At 43.9% G+C, this 19934-nt stretch overlaps 1 protein-coding gene and 1 long non-coding RNA gene across 2 annotated transcripts in view; both read right to left on the minus strand.

Annotated features, from left to right (window-relative positions):
• ASRGL1 (asparaginase and isoaspartyl peptidase 1) overlaps positions 1-19934 on the minus strand; it is a 345756-nt gene that overhangs the window by 322194 nt on the left and 3628 nt on the right. The gene's annotated exons all lie outside the window — the stretch shown is intronic.
• On the minus strand, positions 15289-18715 carry LOC134911465 (uncharacterized). The gene is made up of 3 exons (XR_010176597.1): positions 18342-18715; positions 15793-15900; positions 15289-15704 (listed from the first exon to the last, which is right to left on the minus strand). It is a non-coding gene; the product is annotated as an uncharacterized LOC134911465 (long non-coding RNA).

Below are 19934 nucleotides of genomic sequence, written 5' to 3' on the forward strand. Positions count from 1 at the left end.
AGTGTGCCTGATTAAATCTTCAAAAAGGCGTATTAGACATTATGATGATTTAAAATTGTGGCAACAGGAAAGTGAAATGCAAAGAAATTTAACTTACATATCTGACTCATCTTGGGAAGAGAGACATGGCAATGGAGAGGAGTATGGTTGCAGAGAATGGCACAATGGTGTACGATAAAAAGGCACTTAGCAACTGTATTATAGATGATAAGACTAATTGTAATAAACGTAACGATGATAATTGTAATACTGTTAAATGTACAACTATTAACCCATGCAAGTTGCACCCCATGTTAAACTTCCCTCAGGATTACAAACAAGAAAGTAAGCCAAGCACGATGTCGGTACCTCTTCCAGAAGCCATCCTACAAGACATCCAGGTGGACGCGACCAAATCGGTAAAGGCAGTAATCAAACCCCCTAACGGAGGGTCAGGTGAGGTCGTGTCCACAGGTACGTATGGTGTTATATATCACGCACAAACAAATGTACCTCATATTGTAGAACCAACACAAGGTGATGTAATTGAATTTAGTCCTGTCAGGGTGATCACAGTCCCCAATGGGAAGACTGACGATCAGGGAATCATTCCAGTCAAGGACAGTGCAATGCGCCGTCCCTGGTCCCGGATGGAATTGAGAGCAATTATGTCTGAATTCCCTGATCCTAGGAAAGATCTAGTTGCATGTCAGAGATTTATTAAAGAACTAGGAAACTCCACAGAACCCACCAACAAAGATTGGCGGACAGTGCTGAGGGCATGTTTGCCCTCCAGCGTTGACCCTGCGAAATTTATTGCTGATTGTAAAGTAGACACAGAGGTACCTTGTACGGAGGAACACAATCAGGAATGTATTAAGCAGATCAACCGACAGTTAGAAATATATTTCCCAGCCATTGTCGAGTGGAACAAAATCTTCTCCATAAGACAAAACGAAGGGGAAAGTACTTCTAATTATTTCCATCGGGCATTGCACGACATGACTAGGTATACAGGTATAGAAAACATCGAAACAAGTGCACCGCACAGAGAAGTAGCAGTATCTGTGCTAATGAATGGTTTAAAGGAGGTGTTGAGAACAAGGGTACAGACCACCAACCCAAACTGGAGAAATATCTCGGTGGCTGCACTAAGAAAGTCCGCTGTTGGGCTTGAGCAAAACATCAGCAAGCACAGGGAAACACAGAGACGTAAGAAGCCCCAGATCCCTGTGGGTAAGCCAAAGGTGAAAAGGTGTTACAACTGCTTAAAGGAAGGTCATGTTGCACGAGATTGTAGGTCTAAAAACACACACAAGGTATATACACCCCCTAGACAACGACATGACCATAATAGTCAAAGAACCAGGGAAACACAGGAAGAGCGGTTGATGGCGATGGGCATCCAAGTATTAGAGGAGACATCAAATCAACCAAGACCTCAGGTCACTGGCACTTGGAGGAAGCCCAGGGCTTGTTATCTTTGTAAAAGAGAAGGGCATTATGCCAGCAACTGCAACAGCCCACATAAAGTCAGACCCCCTAGACATGAATATGAGCAAAGTTATGACACACCAAATTATAATCAGGGATCATATAGGAAGAATTTTGGGCCACACCCATGATATGTAGTCAGGAAAGGTGATCATTAGGACTGATGGTAAGCCTGAGGTAACGGTTAATAAATTGTGAGGTCATTCCCTGAAGACACAGGAATGACCGGGTAAAATTTGTAATGTATCTGTGAAATGTTTCCTTTTTCCCCATCTCTGACGGTCATCAGCAGGACTCAAACATTGCATAGCTACTTGGTCTTTGCAGAAGTCTACCAAACCCCAGCATGACCTACCCGCATCAATGTATCCTGGCCAGATACAAAGGGTGGAGTATGGAGGTGCTGGTGGGAGGGACTGAGCAAGGATACCATTGGACATGTAGATATGACAGCCTGATGATGAACGGCAGATCTGACAATGTTTTAAAATGTTTGAAAAATGTTTTTTTTTCCTGTTGTTGTTTATTGTTGGTTTATGTAATATATATATATATATATATATATATATATATATATATATATATATATGAATTGTTCTCTCTCTCTTTTGTTTTTTTTTTGTTTTCTCTCTTCTCACTCATGTTTTCAGGTTTTAAAAGATGGTATGTCACACATCAGTTAGACAAATGGTGATGCAAGATTTATTCTCCTTACAGAAAGAGCGCTGGTTTGGAAGAAGTATTGTATCACCAGAATGTTCGGTTGGAAGACTGAGAGACAGCACCTTTGAGATGACAGCAGAACAAGAACAACAACAAGACTAGAGAACTAATTATCGTAACAAGTTTCTCTCCCCCTCAAACTGTTTTTTTTTGTACCCCCATTACAAATTTCTCCTTTTCTCCTCCTGTAAGATGGACTTGCCCCAAGAGACTGTGATATGGATTTTCCTGTTGACCATGATGTTGACCAGAGCAGTCTGTTTCGGTGAGTACCAGTGAGGTCGAGAAAGGATCCAGAAAGGTTCTGATGACTGAGACGGAGGTGTAAATTTCCAATAGCAACACAATCACCGAGCAAAGGCGAGTACCGGAAACGATCTAGCAGCCATGTTATTTGTAAACATTGTGAAGGATTGTTAGCTAAAGAGAACTGCATCTGTAGACATTGTAATAACTTAGTTGAGGATGGGTGTATCAAGAAATGTCAGTCCAGTTTTAACATTAACATGGACCGGCATCCATTGAGTGACTATCACTCCTTAGTGGGTAAAGTGTTAAATCAGACAGATTGTTGGGTATGCTCTCAAGTACCTCAAGGCCATAGCAAATCAGGATTAGTGCCCTTCCCTTTAACTATAGGGGAGGTACTTGAGCTAAGTGGTGGGAGGCCGGTGGACAGGAGGTTTAATATCTCCAGTCCTCCTAGTTTGAAGCTCCACCAATATCATGTGGATAGATCCCTAGTATGTTTTAACATTTCCAATCCCCGAAAGCCAGGAAATTGGGAAGTGTCATGGAATAACCAAACCATGACCTTTTCATACAGAGCCGATAGAATGCCAACAGATACAGAACTTATACGCCACATAGCCGGTAGTGGAAAATATTTCCGATATAGGTATACCCTAGGAAGTAGGATCATGAGAGTTGGAGAAGTATCACCAGGATACTGTGCACATATCGTACAAACTGATACGTGTACTAAACAGATGGGAGAATTAGGGTTAGGAGATTTCATATGGAAAATGTGTAATATGGTAATGTCATACTCCGTCCCATATGTTCTCCCCGATGATGCATATTTCATATGTGGGAGGAAGGCGTATAAGTGGCTTGCCCCAAACTCAGAAGGGTTATGTTATATTGGAAAAGTATTGCCTGAGGTAATGACCGTATCCCACACTAAAATGAAGGATATTCACCGCAGTGCCCAAGCTCCTTATACTCACACTCATTACGAACACATCGTTAAACGGCACCTGATAGAAAGAACAGAGCATCCGGCCTCTGACCTGATCCATGAGTCCACCGGGATTCAATTCCTAATCGCGTTAGATATCACTCGTACCGCCAGAGGAGTGATAAATTATAAATATATATCTGCGCTTGCAAATTAATTAGACAATATCACTGAAATGTATGACGACACATTCAGGTATACCGGAAGGGAGCTCCAAGCTTATAAAACAGAACTGGTTCAGCATAGGATGATTCTCAATTATCTCACAGCTGTGACAGGCGGGTATTGTGTTACCCTAGCGACTCAGTATGGAATAAAGTGCTGCACATATATTACAAACAGCACCGAGGACTTGGCCGAGGTCATAGACCAAAAGATGGATGACATTTTGCAATTAAAATGGGAGTTCCGAAGGAAACACAACCTCACCCTTGCCGCTGTGGGTAATGAGCTGACCAGTTGGGTGTCATGGTTGAACCCACGAAATTGGTTCTCTGGTTTAGGAGAATGCACCCAAGGTATTATCATGGATGTAGGGAAATTTATTTTGTGTATTCTGGGTGTCATCATATTGGTCGGTCTGATATTTAGATGCGTTCGGGTTTTAACAAAGTGTAAACGTAGCGCCCGAGTGATGAGTTTAAGAAGTGAAGATACTGTAATAACAACACGACTGATTTGGTTTATGACCCAACGATAGAGACAATGTTGTGATGAAAATGTGATTCCACAGTCCGTTTCTTTCACCCGTTTCTCCTTTGTTTTCCTCCAAGGTACAAAGACATCCGCTTGGAAGAAGAATTTGACAACCTTTTACACAGACAACTGATGGACTATGCCATAGACCCCCCATATCCCTAGTACCTTTAATTTTACGCTAGCCCAACACTTTTTGTAAGTCTATGGACATTGAGAAAGCTTTTGCTCGCACTTTGGCAAAAGCCCAAGGAGACTACAGTCAACATGTACATCGAGACAAGACAAGACACAAGACAAGACCTCAATCGGCAAATGTATATTAAACTCACATAGTTTATCACTGCATTTACCATAATTGTTCTTTATCTTCATCTCTACAACCTTCAGGTAATAACACACATAGTCGATAGGGAATATAGGCACAGATATCAGCACTCACATATTCCCCTATTCATGTATCATCAACTAAAATGTGCTCCCCCATTTTGTCGCAACCAAAAGCCGAAAAGAGCTCGGTAAAGTTTGACAGCCCATCCACAGACCCGTACCGCGGGATAAGAAGGAATTCAAATGTATACTTCGCAATACCTCGAAGCTTGATTTAAAACACGTACGGCACGATGATACATGACCCCCCAAACATGGATTCATACACACATGCTTCTGCTATCTCACTAGGTCATACCCTTTTCCTACCTTCTCCTCTCCTCCCCTACCCAATCATAGAAATGTATTATACATGACATATATTTTTCTCTTTTTGAACTGTTTTAGGAAGTGGCAGTTATTGGTGACTGCCAAAGGGTGGACTGTCAAAGTCAGAAAAATATCACGCTGCACACTGCCATATATGCACCTCATGCGTGTGCACGTGCATGAGCCCTCCCGTGCGTGCGTATACTCGCGGTCGCGTGCACTCGCGGACGCGCGGTATGCGCATTTACGGTAGAGTTTGTGTTCGTCTAGCGGGTGACTCAATCGTAACATATTTTATTCATATAATGTATTTTGTAGATTATGGTCCCTTTGATAGAATCTGAAAGTTTAGTTAATGTAGTATGTTCGGGGACAAAGAGATCCCTCTTTGTTTGATACGAAGGGTCAGACAGGGGTTACACAGTGGTGTTTAGTATCCATCGGAAGAGAATATAATTAGCAATATTCCGGTGTTGGTTTGAAGCGGATTAATCGCTCGTGCGTATAGTTATGGACATAAGAAGTTTATGGACATTTACTATATTTGCACTTTATTACCCATGCGGCGGGAAACCCAGTTTCCCACCCACCTGAGCAGTTAGGAATAGTCACAGCCCACCTGTATGAACCAACCTATGACCTTTTGTTATAATGCGAAGACGAATTCCTGTGTCCAATGAACAATAAGAATGTAGGGACCATTGTACTGTATTGTGTGTAGTGTATAAAAGGACAAGCCGATCTGGGCCAGCTCTCTACTCTCTTCAACGGTTCTCATTGCTGATAATCGGGAGCTGGATATCCAGAAAGGCGCTTGCGATTGTTTCCCCTGGTGCGTAAGTTCTCTGCAACCATATTGTCTCTTATTTAATGTTATAAGCCATTCTCTCTCTCCTTCCCCCTTAAATGTAATTGTATCTTTATTGTATTTTATGTGTAGTGATTCGGTTAGGTATTTTATGTTATCTTGGTAGTGTATAACTTGTATTGTATTATTCTTTTGCAATTGAACGTTCATTCATTTCCTTAAAAGGCGTTAGACCCTTAGACCGGTATTTGAGTGTTTATTATATTGCTAAGGGGTTCTCAGAGCGTCACATACGCTCATACATCTTTTAAACTAACAAGGTTACACTGTGTTGCATTTACACCTTATCACTGCACAAGGGTTTACAGTATAAGTACATTGTTTATGGTATAGTTATAAAGGTTTAACTCTATGAGCGTCAGCGCCGCTTGTGATCTCCTCGTGGTCTCGAGCGTCCGCTACGCTGATAGCGTATCATTACGTTAGTCGGCAGCCTATAGCGTGCTTGCCTTTACGCTCTAAGCCGTGAGCGAACGTGCCGCTCGTGCGTCTCGTCCACGGCTAAGCGTTCGTTACGCTACGTGCGTACTCTTACGGTATTCCATACGCCAGTTGCGTACTGTGTTCTTTAACCTTTTAGAGTGTTTTATACAAGGTATAGAATAGGCATTGTCAACTGCTTGACCAAACTTGAGGTCATCAGAGGCCAAAGTATTGAACTTGTAAAACTTAGCAAACGTGTTCGACCCAGACCAAGTAGCAGCTCGGTAAAGCTGTACAGCTGAGACACCCCGGACAGCCGCCCAGGAAGAGCCCACCTTACGAGTAGAGTGGGCCTTTACGGATTTTGGACACGGCAACCCTGCCGTAGAATATGCACGCTGGATGGTGAACCTGATCCAGCGTGAAATCGACTGCTTAGTAGCAGGATACCCAATTTTCTTGGGATCATAGAGGACAAACAGAGAGTCAGATTTTCTATGACGAGCCGTCCTCTTCACATAAATCATCAAAGCCCTCACAACATCCAAGGCCTTTGAAGCAATTGAGGAGTCAGTAGCCACTGGCACCACAATAGGTTGGTTGATATGAAATGCTGAAACAACCTTAGGCAGGAACTGCGGATGAGTCCTGAGTCCCGCCCTATCTTCATGGAAGATCAGATGGGGACTTTAACAGGACAAAGCCCCCAATTCCGACAAGCGTCGAGCAGAAGCCAAGGTCAACAAAGTGACCGCCTTCCACGTGAGAAACTTGATTTCAGCCTCCTGTAGAGGCTCAAAACAATCCGATTGCAGGAACTGTAATATCACATTAAGATCCCAGGGTGCCGTTGGCGCCACAAAGGGAGGCTGAATGTGCAGAACCCCTTTCAAAAAGGTCTAAATCTCAGGGAGGACAGCCAATTGTTTTTGGAAGAAAATGGACAAAGCCAAGATCTGGACATTGATGGAGCCCAATCTCAGGCCCATATCCACACCTGCTTGCAGGAAAAGGAGAAAACGTCCAAGTTGAAACTGCACCGCAGGAAATTTCTTGGATTCACACCAAGACACATTTTTTCCAAATGCGATGGTAATGTTTAGACATTACCCCCTTCCTAGCCTGTATCAGGGTAGGAATCACCCTTCCGAGCTAAGATCTGGCGCTCAACCGTCATGCCGTCAAACGCCGTGGTAAGTCTTGATAAGCAAACGGCCCCTGCAGCAGCAGATCCTCCCGAAGAGGTAAGGGCCGTGGATCTTGCAGCAGAAGATCCAGCAGATCCACGTACCAAGCCCTCCTTGGCCAGTCCGGAGCAGAGGATTGCCAGAACCTTTGTTCTTTTAAACAAGTTGAAGAACTTTTGGAATCAGAGGAAGTGGAGGGAACACATACACCGACGTGAATACCCACGGTGTTACCAGTGCGTCCACCATCACTGCCTGCGGGTCTCTTGACCTGGAACAGTACCTCCGCAGCTTCTTGTTGAGGCGGGAGGCCATCATGTCTATGTGAGGAACCCCCCACCAACCGGTTACCTCCTCGAGCACCTCCGGATGGAGGCCCCACTCTCCGTGTCTGCTGAGGAAGTCTGCTTCCCAGTTGTCTACTCCCGGAATGAAGATAGCGGACATCTCCACTGCGTGCCTTTCTGCCCAGAGGAGGATTCTTGACACCTCTGACATTGCAGCCCTGCTCTTCGTTCCGCCTTGTCTGTTTATGTAGGTCACTGTGGTCACGTTGTACGACTGCACCTGAACAGCTCGATCCTGTAGAAGGTGTGCTGCTTGAAGAAGGCCGTTGTATACAGCCCTTATCTCCAGGATGTTTATTGGGAGAAGGGATTCTTGATACGACCATCTTCCTTGGAAGGTTTACGCCTGAGCGACTGCTCCCCAACCTCTTAAACTTGCATCTGTGGTTAGAAGGATCCAGTCCTGAACTCCGAACCTTCGGTCTTCCAGAAGGTGTGGTAGTTGTAGCCACAAGAGGAGCGAAATCCTGGCTTTTGGTGACAGACGTATCCTCTGATGCATATGTAGGTGAGATCCCGATCACTGGTCCAAGAGATATAGCTGACAGGATCGAGCATGAAACCTTCCATACTGCAAAGCCTCGTAAGAGGCAACCATCTTCCCCAGAAGGCAGATGCACTGATGGTTGCCTCTTACGAGGCTTTGCAGTATGGAAAGTTTCATGCTCGATCCTGTCAGCTTGAATCACCAATGCTTTCTCCACCGGTAGAAACACCCTCGGCACCTTCGTATCTAGGATCATCCCCAGGAAGGACAGCCTCCTTGTCGGCTCCAGATGAGACTTTGGAAGGTTCAGGATCCAACCGTGCTCCTTGAGCAGATGTGTCATGAGAGCAATGGATCTTAACAACTTCTCCCTGGGCGACGCCTTGATCAGGAGATCGTCCAGATACAGAATTATGTTCACCCCCTGCTTGCGGAGAACCATCATCTCTGCCATCACCTTGGTGAAGACCCTCGGTGCTGTGGAGAGACCGAATGGCAGTGCTTGAAACTGACAGTGATCGTCTAACACTGCAAACCTGAGATATGCCTGATGCAGCGACCAAATGGGAATGTGGAGGTAAGCATCCTTGATGTCCAGGGACACCAGGAACTCCCCCTCCGTCAGTCCTGAGATGACAGCTCTCAGAGACTCCCTCTTGAACTTGAACTCCTTAAGATAAGCGTTCAAAGACTTTAAATTCAGAATTGGCCGTACCGAACCATCCGGCTTCGGTACCATGAAAAGGTTCGAATAGTAACCTTTGTTCCACTGATGAGGCGGAACTGGAACAATGACCTCGGACACTACCAATTTTCGGATGGCTTCCAGAAGAATTGCTCTGTCTGCCGGCAAAGCCGGCAAGCCTGATTTGAAGAAACGGTGAGGTAGGAGAGTTTGAGACTCCAATCTGTACCCCCTGGACACTATATCCTGTATCCAAGGGTCCAGGCCAGACGACACCCAGACGTGGCTGAAATGCCGGAGTCTGGCTCCTACCTGACCTTCCTCCAGGCTGTGCGGTCCACCGTCATGCGGAGGACTTGGAGGTACCAGAAGCAGGCTTCTGGGTCTTGGGAACCTGCGGGCGCAGGCTTTTTTCCTTTAGCACGACCACCCCTGAAGGTGTGAGAAGGCTTGTTCTTTCTAGGCCTCGCGGGCCAAAAGGACTGTGACGTGGCTGGTGTAAAAGGCTTCTTCGTAGCCGGTGCAGCTGAGGGGTGAAAAGGAGACTTACCCGCGGTAGCCGTGGCAATCCACGCATCCAGCGCCTCCCCAAACAAAGCCTGACCTGTGTAAGGTAGGCCCTCCACGCTTTTCCTGGATTCCGCATCCGCAGACCATTGGCGCAGCCAGAGACCCCTGCAAGCCGAGACGGACATGGAGGAGATCCCCGCAGCCATGGAACCCAGGTCCTTCATGGAATCTACCAGGAACCCTGCAGAATCCTGAATGTTACGTAAAAATAAATCAACGTCACCTTTATCCATCGTAGTCAAGTCCTCCTGCAGAGTGATTGACCACCTGGCTATAGCTTTAGAAATCCATGCACAGGCAATAGTAGGACGCAGTATAGCCCCTGAAGCCGTGTACATGGATTTGAGCGTAGCATTCACCTTGCGATCAGCCGGGTCCTTCAATGCGGTAGATCCGGGACTGGTAAAACCCCTTTTTTTGACAGCCTGGAGACAGAGGCGTCAACTATAGGCGGAGACTCCCATTTCTTTCTATCATCCTCTGGGAATGGAAAAGCAACCAAGACCCTCTTAGGGATCTGGAATTTTTTCTCCGGATTTTCCCAGGCCTTTTTTAAATATAGCATTTAATGCCTTAGATGTTGGGAAGGTGAGAGGGGCCTTCTTACTGTCCGTGAAAAAGGCCTCCTCTACCTGCTCAGGAGGTGTGTCAGAAATATGCAACATCCCGTACGGCCTCAATCATCAACTGCACCCCCTTAGCAAGTGATGCCGTCCCCCTCGACACATCCCCGTCACCGTCTGGAGTGTCAGAATTGGTGTCCGTGTCATCCTGCATAATCTTGGCAAGTGCACGTTTGTGAGAATGAACCGCAGGGGACCCCGAGGGAGCAGTATCAGACCATACAACCATAGAGAATTGCAATACCTGAGTTGCATGCTCAAATCTTGCAACCCCCTCAGAAATCTGAGAAATACTCCCCCTAAGAGAGGCTAACCACTCCGGTTCTCTAGCTGGGATCTGCGCTACAACAGTGCAATCCTGATTACATGGGATGGGATCTTCCTGAGAAGATAAATCCTCTGCAGCATATGAAACAGAGTCTCTAGACATGTTTGCTGATACACACCACTCACCCCACATACACACAGGGTACAGGGCAGACAGAGTTTACCCCCCAAGAATGGCAGAGAGACAAAGAGATTGGAGCAAACCCACACACAGCACTATTACAGGTAAAGGGAGACCCTAAACCAGCGCGGACTGTATTCCTTAATAGGTGACACAGTCTTACACAGCCTCCCCTCCCTTCTACAACCCCCTGGTACCGTACAGATAGCTGGAGTTGCACTGGAGGGACTGATCTTCCACTTGCATCCGACTGCAGGCAGGAAAATGGCGCTGAAACGCTGCTGGGTCCGCTCTGAGAAGCTCCGCCCCCTTAATGGCGCTGTCTTCCTGCTCTTTATAGATTATACTGGCCTGAGGTTTTGTGTGCTGGCTGAGATCCGCAAACCCCGACAGGCTGGATTGGTCAGTGTAGGGTCAGGCGCTGGCTCAGGGCACCTCTCACTGCACCGCACGTAGGTAACGCTGAGCCGTCCGTGAGTGCAGTTAATACTACGCTCCTACCCCTGTAGCTGCCATCTTCACACAGACCCCCTGCTTGTTAGGGGGGACGGTTACTCACTCGCCACACTTCAGCTTTGTAAGGTGGTGGCGGCATGCTGCTGAGGTGAGCGTTCCCCTGCGGCGGGGAGCGATCTATCCCCTCAGGAGCTCAGTGTCCAGTCAGCGGAGACAGTGGCTCAGACCCCGCAGGGCAGACACTGCTCCCCCCCTCAGTCTCTCGATGCAGGGAGGCTGTAAAATAAAAACTCTAAGAAAAACTTTTACTAAGAAAGCTCTGTAGAGCTCCCCTAGCTGTGACCGGCTCCTCCGGCACATTTTCTAAACTGAGTCTGGTAGGAGGGGCATAGAGGGAGGAGCCAGCCCACACTGTTAAACTCTTAAAGTGCCAATGGCTCCTGGTGGACCCGTCTATACCCCATGGTACTAATATGGACCCCAGCATCCTCTAGGACGTAAGAGAAATATATATATTGACATTACCAAAGTCAGAAAGAAAGATTAATACACTTGTAAAATTTTAAAACATACATCTTTGTTACACACGCTTCAGTTGTAGACAAGTGAAAGTAAAATTATGCAGATTTTACAACTACCATTTTGCAGAGATGACCTGACTAAAGTTCTAAGAAACCCATTAAACTACTAGTCTTTCCATGTAAATACCAGTGTTATACAGCAGATAGCTTAATCATTATCAAAGCAACCTACAATGAATTATGTAACTGCTGTGTTTGCACTAATTCTTCAACCTTTGAAGCCAATAAACAGGTAAGGACATCCCATAAAAATGCAAACAAACCCTAAATATATGAAACACACTGTGTCCAGTATATGTGTGTGTGATAATGCCGTGGTCCCAACCAATATAAACATTACAGAAGTATTTTCCAATTAAAAATGTGGAATAATGCAGTTAGAGTATGTGTAAAACACTATGCTTATAAGGCACATAAATGAAAAGGAGAGCCATCTTCCCAGTAGGTATGAACAGAGCATTGTCATGTATAAAAATGCATATTAGTAATATGGATTTATCTGCAAGTGTACAAAATCGAGGTGCAAATAACGGAGCAGCAGCCAGGCACATGCCTCATATGCAGAGTAGGCACTTTTTATCATATGGTGCACTTAGTCAGACTCACATTTATAGAAGATCTAGCAGGATCAGCAGCAAAGTGGATGGAGTGGATAATAATGACAAACTGTATGAATCTATCAGAAACATACAGGTCATACACTATACTAGCCTATGAGTGTCCAACCCAGGGTGCTCAACTCAGGCTTTCATAAATGCTGCAGTGGCTTCTCTCCTGGCACTGCTAGGAAGGCAGTGGTCCTACTTCACGATCACTCTGCTTTCAGCAGACACATGGATCCAAAATCATGCAGACACCTTGATGGGAGGAGAAGACTTGCCAATCATTGAAGTTTTTCAATGGCCCCCTGGTTCGCCAGTCAGCCATAACCCCTCACCAATTCTGTGTCACTCACTTAAAACTGCAGTGTACTGGGCTGGGCCACATGCAGCGCCAGGAGTCGGATTTACGGCTACAGCTCTGGGAGGCTGCCAGCTGGATCCCAGGAGAGATATGGCCAGCGCCTCGTGCGCTTCTGGCTGGCTGTAGTCATGGGCAAAGTGATTCACTGAACTGAGTTGAGACACATGACTCGGTTCAGTGAAGTGTCTCGAGTCAGTGTCTCGGCACATGAGTCATGACTCATTTGTATTTTAATGTATTGCAAAGACTGCACATGAATCAGTGAGTTGCCAGTGCTGGCAGATCAGTGCTGGACTCATGGAGGGAGTTATTCAGATGCAGTGATTGTGTGCAGTGCATCTGGGGGAGGCAGCTGCTTATGCACTGATTGTTAATAATATATTAACATAGATTCAGTGTTATGTTGATATATTATAAATAACCACTTATTGCATACTAGTTACAGAATATGCACATTACTTCTGATTGAGGAGAGAAAGCTTAACAGCCATGCAACACATCATTCAGTCTGTAACTAAACCAAATGAAAACATTTTTTTTTACTTTGCTAATTGGATGATTTTAGGTGGGCTTTTTTTTTAGGTGGGCTTGGATTTATTATATTATCCACTATCTAGCCTCCAGGGAGTTTGCCACCCACAATCACATTGAGCAGGAACAGTGAGTTGAGAACACTGTACCACAGGGGCTCCACCTCCTGCAGGCTTATGCTGCATGAATCAGATCCATCCACTGAGTCACTGGCCGATATTTACTAATATTCGTTTTTGAGTCGGTTTGTGTAGTGTTTAAACTCGTTTTGTATCGGGTGCATTTTCATGCAACTTTTTGAATCCATATACGCAAAGTTACGAAGCAGTCGACTTTATGGTTTTCGTGTTTTCCGATGTCGATGCCAGTTGGGTTTTTTTGGCACATTTGCGGCCGTCATTGTCGTTTGCGTTCGTGATTTTGTTTTTTTTCCTAAGTTAAACGCGGCAGGGTTTTTTTTTTCCCGCGGCCGCATTTTCACTTTCAGTTTCGTTTTTCATCCCCGTTCGTGATTGGTTGTGTTTCAGATGGTAGGAGTGTCTGTGCGCAACCATATAAATACGCCCCAAACCATCCGCACCTCGTGGGTTTAGTTAGTGGTGAGGAGGAGGGAGGTTGTGCTGTGGAGGTAGGTGAATTTGTGGTTTGGTGAGGAGTGTTGGTAGCGATTTCTGAGTGTGGTATTGTGTTTGAAAGTCGTCTTGTCATTCTTGTAGTCTTGTATTTTGTGGTTTTGTCTCATTTTTAGTCCAAGTTATTTTTCTTTATAGTCCCTTGTCAGTGTGTGTGTGTGTGTGTGTGTGTGTGTGTGTGAGTTGTGTAGTGGTAGTGGAGGAGTGTGTTGTTTGTCTTTTTTTTCCCTGTGTTAACTGTTTAGACACACAATTATGTGTGACTCAGAGGTGGGCGAGGTGGAGGGTGTGAGTGAGGGGGAGGAGGTCGGTCAGGTGGAGGAGGTGAGTGTTAGTGAGGTTAGTGAGGTGGAGGAGGTGGGTGAGGTTGCTGCAGCAGCCTCAAGTGATAGTGACAGTCAGTGTGCTCCGCAGCCACGCACCACTACTAAAGACTGGGCGGAATGTAAAGTTTAGTTTTGCTGAAAATGTGGCATTGGTGCGTGAGCTGATGAAGTATCAGAGGCAGCTATTTGGCCCTGAGTCCGCCAAGGTGCCAACACGGAGGAAGACGGTGTTGTGGGCGAAAGTTGTTGCTGCTGCCAATAGTGAGGGGGTGGTCAAGCGGACGGAGGACACGTGCCGCAAACGGTACTATGACATAAAGCGACGTGTCAAGTCCAAAATGGCCAAGGAGGTGAAGTCGGCTCGAAAAACCGGTGGTGGGCAGCCCTATATTGCAAGATATCTGGAGTATGAGGAGCCCATGCGGAGTGTCATACCTACTGAAGTAGTCTCTGCAACCCATGTCCGGGATTCCGATAGGCCCAGGAAGAATGGTGAGCATGTGTATTTGCATTTACATTCTATGACCTTATTTTTTATTTATTTTTTAAATGTGTGTCATGTGACGTTGCATATTACTCCCATCTTCAAGTGTGTGTCAGCAAATACATTGTTTTGGGTAATGTTTTATACAAAAGCCAATGTAACATCTTACGTTATTGGTTGTCATGTGTTTTTATGAAAGATATTTTGCATGTGTAGTTTGGACTTGGTGTGTCTCTGAATTGTCCTGCAATAATGTTTTCCTTTTGGGCCTTTTTTTTTTTTTTTTTTATAATTGTGACTATGTTTTATATTTACGTGATCCATGTGCAATGTTTCAAAAACAGTGGTTGTCATGTTAGAGGCTGGAGTAGTGGAAAGTGGTTTGGAAACCACTTACATGTGTAATGTCATTATTAGATAATGTAATATTTTTTAACAAAATACCACTATTTCTTTGATAATTTTTAGTTTGTATTTGTACCGTGACACCACACTGCAGTGTAATTTTTAAAATATTTATACATTTTGGTTTGGCTCATATAGTGGTAATGTGTGTTTGGAGTGCCACATCACAGAGCAATTTATATATTGCATCTGTAAAATTTTTCCTTTCAATACAAAATGAAGATGTGTGTGTTTTTGGTTGGTAATGTTTTTTATTTTTACTTGTGGCCTATGTCAGTGTCCTGTACATGTTTTCCTGTGTTGTTTTTTCCATAGTGCATATGTCTATTGGACAATGTTTATTGTTTTATGTAATGTATTTTTTGTTTCCGGTCCTTTTGTTTTTATTAAAAATAAAGCAAGCATTTCTTAAAGAATAAATGTTTATAAGCATAATGGGTGGATGTATCAACAATAGCATGAATATTGTTTTTTTTTTATACAGTGTTTGAAAAAAGCAGTACTACTCGTCGGCCAGTAACTCCTATCACATCTGATGATGATGACGCTGCGGAAGCAGGTAAAGTGTCCATTGTAGTATTGGGTATGTTTGTAAAGGAATGGCCATAACAAAATTGCACTTTCATTAATAGGTCCATCAAAAGAAGTATGGAGCAGCAGAAGTGGGACTTCTGTAAGACATCACCACAAAAAACCTGTGGCCGAAAAGAAAGCAAGGTCGTATGTCCAGGGCCAACCACAGCAGGCTACCCCGCCACGAAGATTATCGTCCGTATGTTCTGTCCCCCCACTCCAAATTTTGGAGACACCTCCAAGACGTCATCCACACTCCCCTCATCTTGATTGTGAGTATCAAACTGAAATAAATATAAACAATTTCAGAACGTAATCCAACTTTTTCTTAACCGCATTAAGTCAAAACACATCAAAAACTTAGATACTTACCGCAGTATGTGAAACCTGAAATGGAATCCAAGCTAAATGGCCTTGTCCACATCCAGTAAGATATGTATGTCCACTTGAGCCATACAGTATCACATTGTGTGTAAGATGCTGCAACAAAAAAATCATGGTTTTTTTTAGAAAAAAGTAAGGTTCTTTTTCCAAATTTCACATGTGTGTTTGAGGTAACATTACAAAATACATATAAAAACATTACTATCTTTGTTTGATCAAAGCTATAAGGTAACACATTATGGATTCCAATGTGTTTTTATGGTGGAGTATGTGTGAGCTACAATAAAACTAAAGTGTTTGCTTTCACAATTAAGTAACCAGACACATTTGCCACAAACAGGCATATGTATGTATTTAAAATATGAGTGATGATGTTGCTAGGCAGAATATTTGAGAGCAACAGTGAATGACATGTGTTCCATGTGTAGTGATTTGTTTACATTTCTCAAACATATGGATAGCTAACGGAGATTTGTTTAACATTTCAGCTTCTAGTCCTGGGAACAGCATCCCTCCGCAACAACAGCAACACAGTGACATGGAGGAGACAAACATCTTAGAAATGCAGCCATTAAGCCAAGGAATGAGCCCCCCAGCACCTGTAAGTACACCACCACAGCAAAGCACACCACCACCACAACACAGCCCAACAACACCAGTAACACAAGGCCCTGATCAGGTGTTTTGGACCATTTGGGCTAGAAAGCAGGCCACTAATGAAGATTGCCTGCGTAGGCAGACACAAATATTTGCAAGCCTACCATGTCACCTCAGAAGAATATCAAGAAATCTGAGTCGACAAAATGAACAAACAACCAGAATTGGCAATACCATGGAACTCATGCGTACAGACATTACACAGGTCATGGGCAACTTACAGCGCATAATGGAAGAACAGCACAGACTAATGGAAGAACAGCACAGACAACAGCAAAGTTATATGAACATTTTTCAAAACAATCAAAAGATGAATGAAAGTTTATTCCGAATTGTAGACAATCAAAATGCTGCTACACGTGATCTCAATGCCACCCTCACTAACCTGAATGAAACACTCAGATCCATGCACCAACAGCAAACAAGCAGCAGTTCTGGTACGACTACTCCAAATATCACGCCAGTCTCATCACCACCAAGACGCTCCCACCAGAGCACGACAACATGACAGTGCTAAAGGCAAAGGGCAGGACAAGCAGCCACCCAAAAAAACGTGGAAAAAAAAAACAAATTAGACATTTCTGATAACTAACTCTAAATGGTTAGTAAGTGTATGTTCGGCAAAATATATATAACACTTAGCTCCTTGACAATTTATACAACATCATTAATTATAAGTGGTACAAACAACAACATAAAATTTGTACGCACATTTATTCTTTACAATATTTTTTGTATTGGAGGAGGGAAATGTTAGCAGGAAGTAACCAGACCACTTGATTTTTTTCTAATAATTACTCTTTCTAGATTCCAATTATTCTCCTCTCCTGCACACACAATCATTGTCAGGCAGCCACATACATGTTAGCAGGAAGTAACCAGACCACTTGATTTTTTTCTAATCATTACTCTTTCTAGATTCCAATCATTCTCATATCCTGCAGACAATCCAAATTACAATGTTATTGATAACTATTTTACCTTTCTTCTCTATACAACATTACAAGAAGAACACAATTGAGTTGCGTAAAAAGCTTTTAATATGTTGGCATTGAATTTTTTTAAAAACATTGACAAAATGAATGTCATTATTGTTGGGACATGTTTGTGTGTGTTAAAAATTTGTAAGAATGTTATTACACATGATGCAGAAACCAACAAATAAGAACTTTTTAACCAGAAAACAAAGAATGTGTATAATAATGTACATATGTGGCAAACTGTGTATTTACTTACACATCAGCAAGTTTACTGCAGCAAACATTAGGAAATAAATTATTTTGGATTACAGTAAGTTTGTCCCCCTTAAATATGATGGAGCATCACACATAGGGACACATGTATTCCTCAAGGCTAACATATTATATGTTGAGGAGTGTTTTTTTGGAACACAGGTTGTCAAACTTGGCCCTCAGGACCCCACACAGTGCATGTTTTGCAGGTCTACTCACAGAATCACAAGTGACATAATTAGCTCCACCTGTGAACCTTTTAACATATGTCTGTGAGTAATTCATACACCTGTGCTTCTACTGGGTTACGTGAAAAACATGCACTGTGTGTGGTCCTGAGGGCCGAGTTTGTGAACCTGTGCATTAGGACGTTACACACAATGATAAAATTAAAAACTAAATGGATTATGTGTTGTAATAAATTAGCACTGCAAGTTTACGATCACTTATCCAGACTTAATGCATGCCACTCATAATCTGTTGTTTTGAGTTTTAAAATACACATGCGACATTTGTTTTGCATAAAGCGAGGGTATGTTTGTATGTGTCAAGGAGACAGACACATTCTGAGTAATGGTTTTGCCAATAAAAATGGCAAAACATCTATTTATGATTACACAACAAATGAATTAAGCAAACCAAACTTACCTTAGAATTAGCGAGTGATGAGCTCTTGCCTAACCTGCCTCCCTACATCTGTACTCCAAGTATCACCAGATGTCTCTAATTCCTCTGCTTGCTGGCTGCTTTCTTCCTCCTCCTCCTCAACATGTGGCAGATGTTGTTGCAAACACATGTTATGAAGAAAGCAGCAGCAGAACACAATTTGAGTCACCTTGGAGGGACTATACAACAAAAGGCCACCAGACTTATCCAGACACCGAAACCTAGATTTCAGCACACCAAAACATCTTTCTATCACATTCCGCGTGGACTTATGTGCATGATTGTAATTGTGTTCAGCAGGGGAATCAGGTCGGGACAATGGAGTTAGAAGCCAAGAGAAACAGCCATATCCTCCATCACCTAAAAGACAGATATAGTAACGTGATTCATGTTAAGATACAGCAACACATAAGTAACACACTGTGGGGCAGATGTATTAACCTGTAGAAGGCATAAGGAAGTGATAAACCAGTGATATGTTCAATGTAATAAAGGCAGCAATCTGTTCCTAAATGTTCATTTACGTATTGGAGCTGATTGGCTGGTGCCTTTATCACCTTGCACATATCACTGGTTTCTGACTTCCTTATGCCTTCTACAGGTTAATACATCTGCACCTGTATTTGGACAAAGTATACGCAGGCCTACACATATCAAATTACATACCCAGCAGCCATCCATCTGGCATTTGTCCGTCCTCAAACTTATCAAAGAGGGATGACTGACTGAGGATGAAGGAGTCATGGCAGCCCCCAGGGTAACCAGCAACAACACTCATTATTTTGAGATTTGCATCACAAACCACCTGCACATTTGTGGAGTGTTCGAAATGGCGATTAGTATATATGTGCTGCCTGCCCCTAGGTGGTCTCAGCTGAATGTGTGTGCAATCTATGGCTCTAAGCACATTGGGCATGCCAGCCAGCTCATAGAAATCTACCCTGACGGCATGCCACTGAGACTCCTGGGTAGGGAAGCAGATTGAGGCCTCGATGTGGGGCTGCAAAACAGCCAACACCTGTGTGTATATTTTAAAGAACAATAAACATGAGATTTTAGGACAGAACTGGCCACCGAGAAATTACAACAAACAAAAAACAGAAGAGGTAGTTAGGTATACATCACCTGTGTTAAGATTCTGGAAAATGAGGGCTGTGAGATTCCTATGACATCCCCAGACACAGCCTGAAAGCTGCCAGTAGCCATAAAGTGCAACACAGCCAGGAGTTTGTGCAGGCCTGAGACAGAGCGAGAGCGTGCCGTCTCAGGGTCTAGGCCCAGTTTGACAAGGTCATACAGACGGAAAATGTTGTTACGATTTAGACGGAACATCTGTATGACCTTATCATCTGACAATGCGTTCAAGTTTAAACGCCCCCTAAAAAAACGAGGCCTGCGCAGCCTCCGCAGAATTTGTACAACCTGCTGACCATGTTCAGTTTCTTGGCCCTGGGTACTTACAGGCTGATGTCTGAGTCTGAGGAATCCCACAGCACACAAAAGATCACTGGCCCACAGTCCTGCTGCCATTTCTGAGTGTAGGTGTATTGAAATGGGCCTAACATCCTTTTATAG

This window comes from Pseudophryne corroboree, chromosome 4 (genome assembly GCF_028390025.1).
Source record: "Pseudophryne corroboree isolate aPseCor3 chromosome 4, aPseCor3.hap2, whole genome shotgun sequence".
NCBI lineage: Eukaryota > Metazoa > Chordata > Amphibia > Anura > Myobatrachidae > Pseudophryne > Pseudophryne corroboree.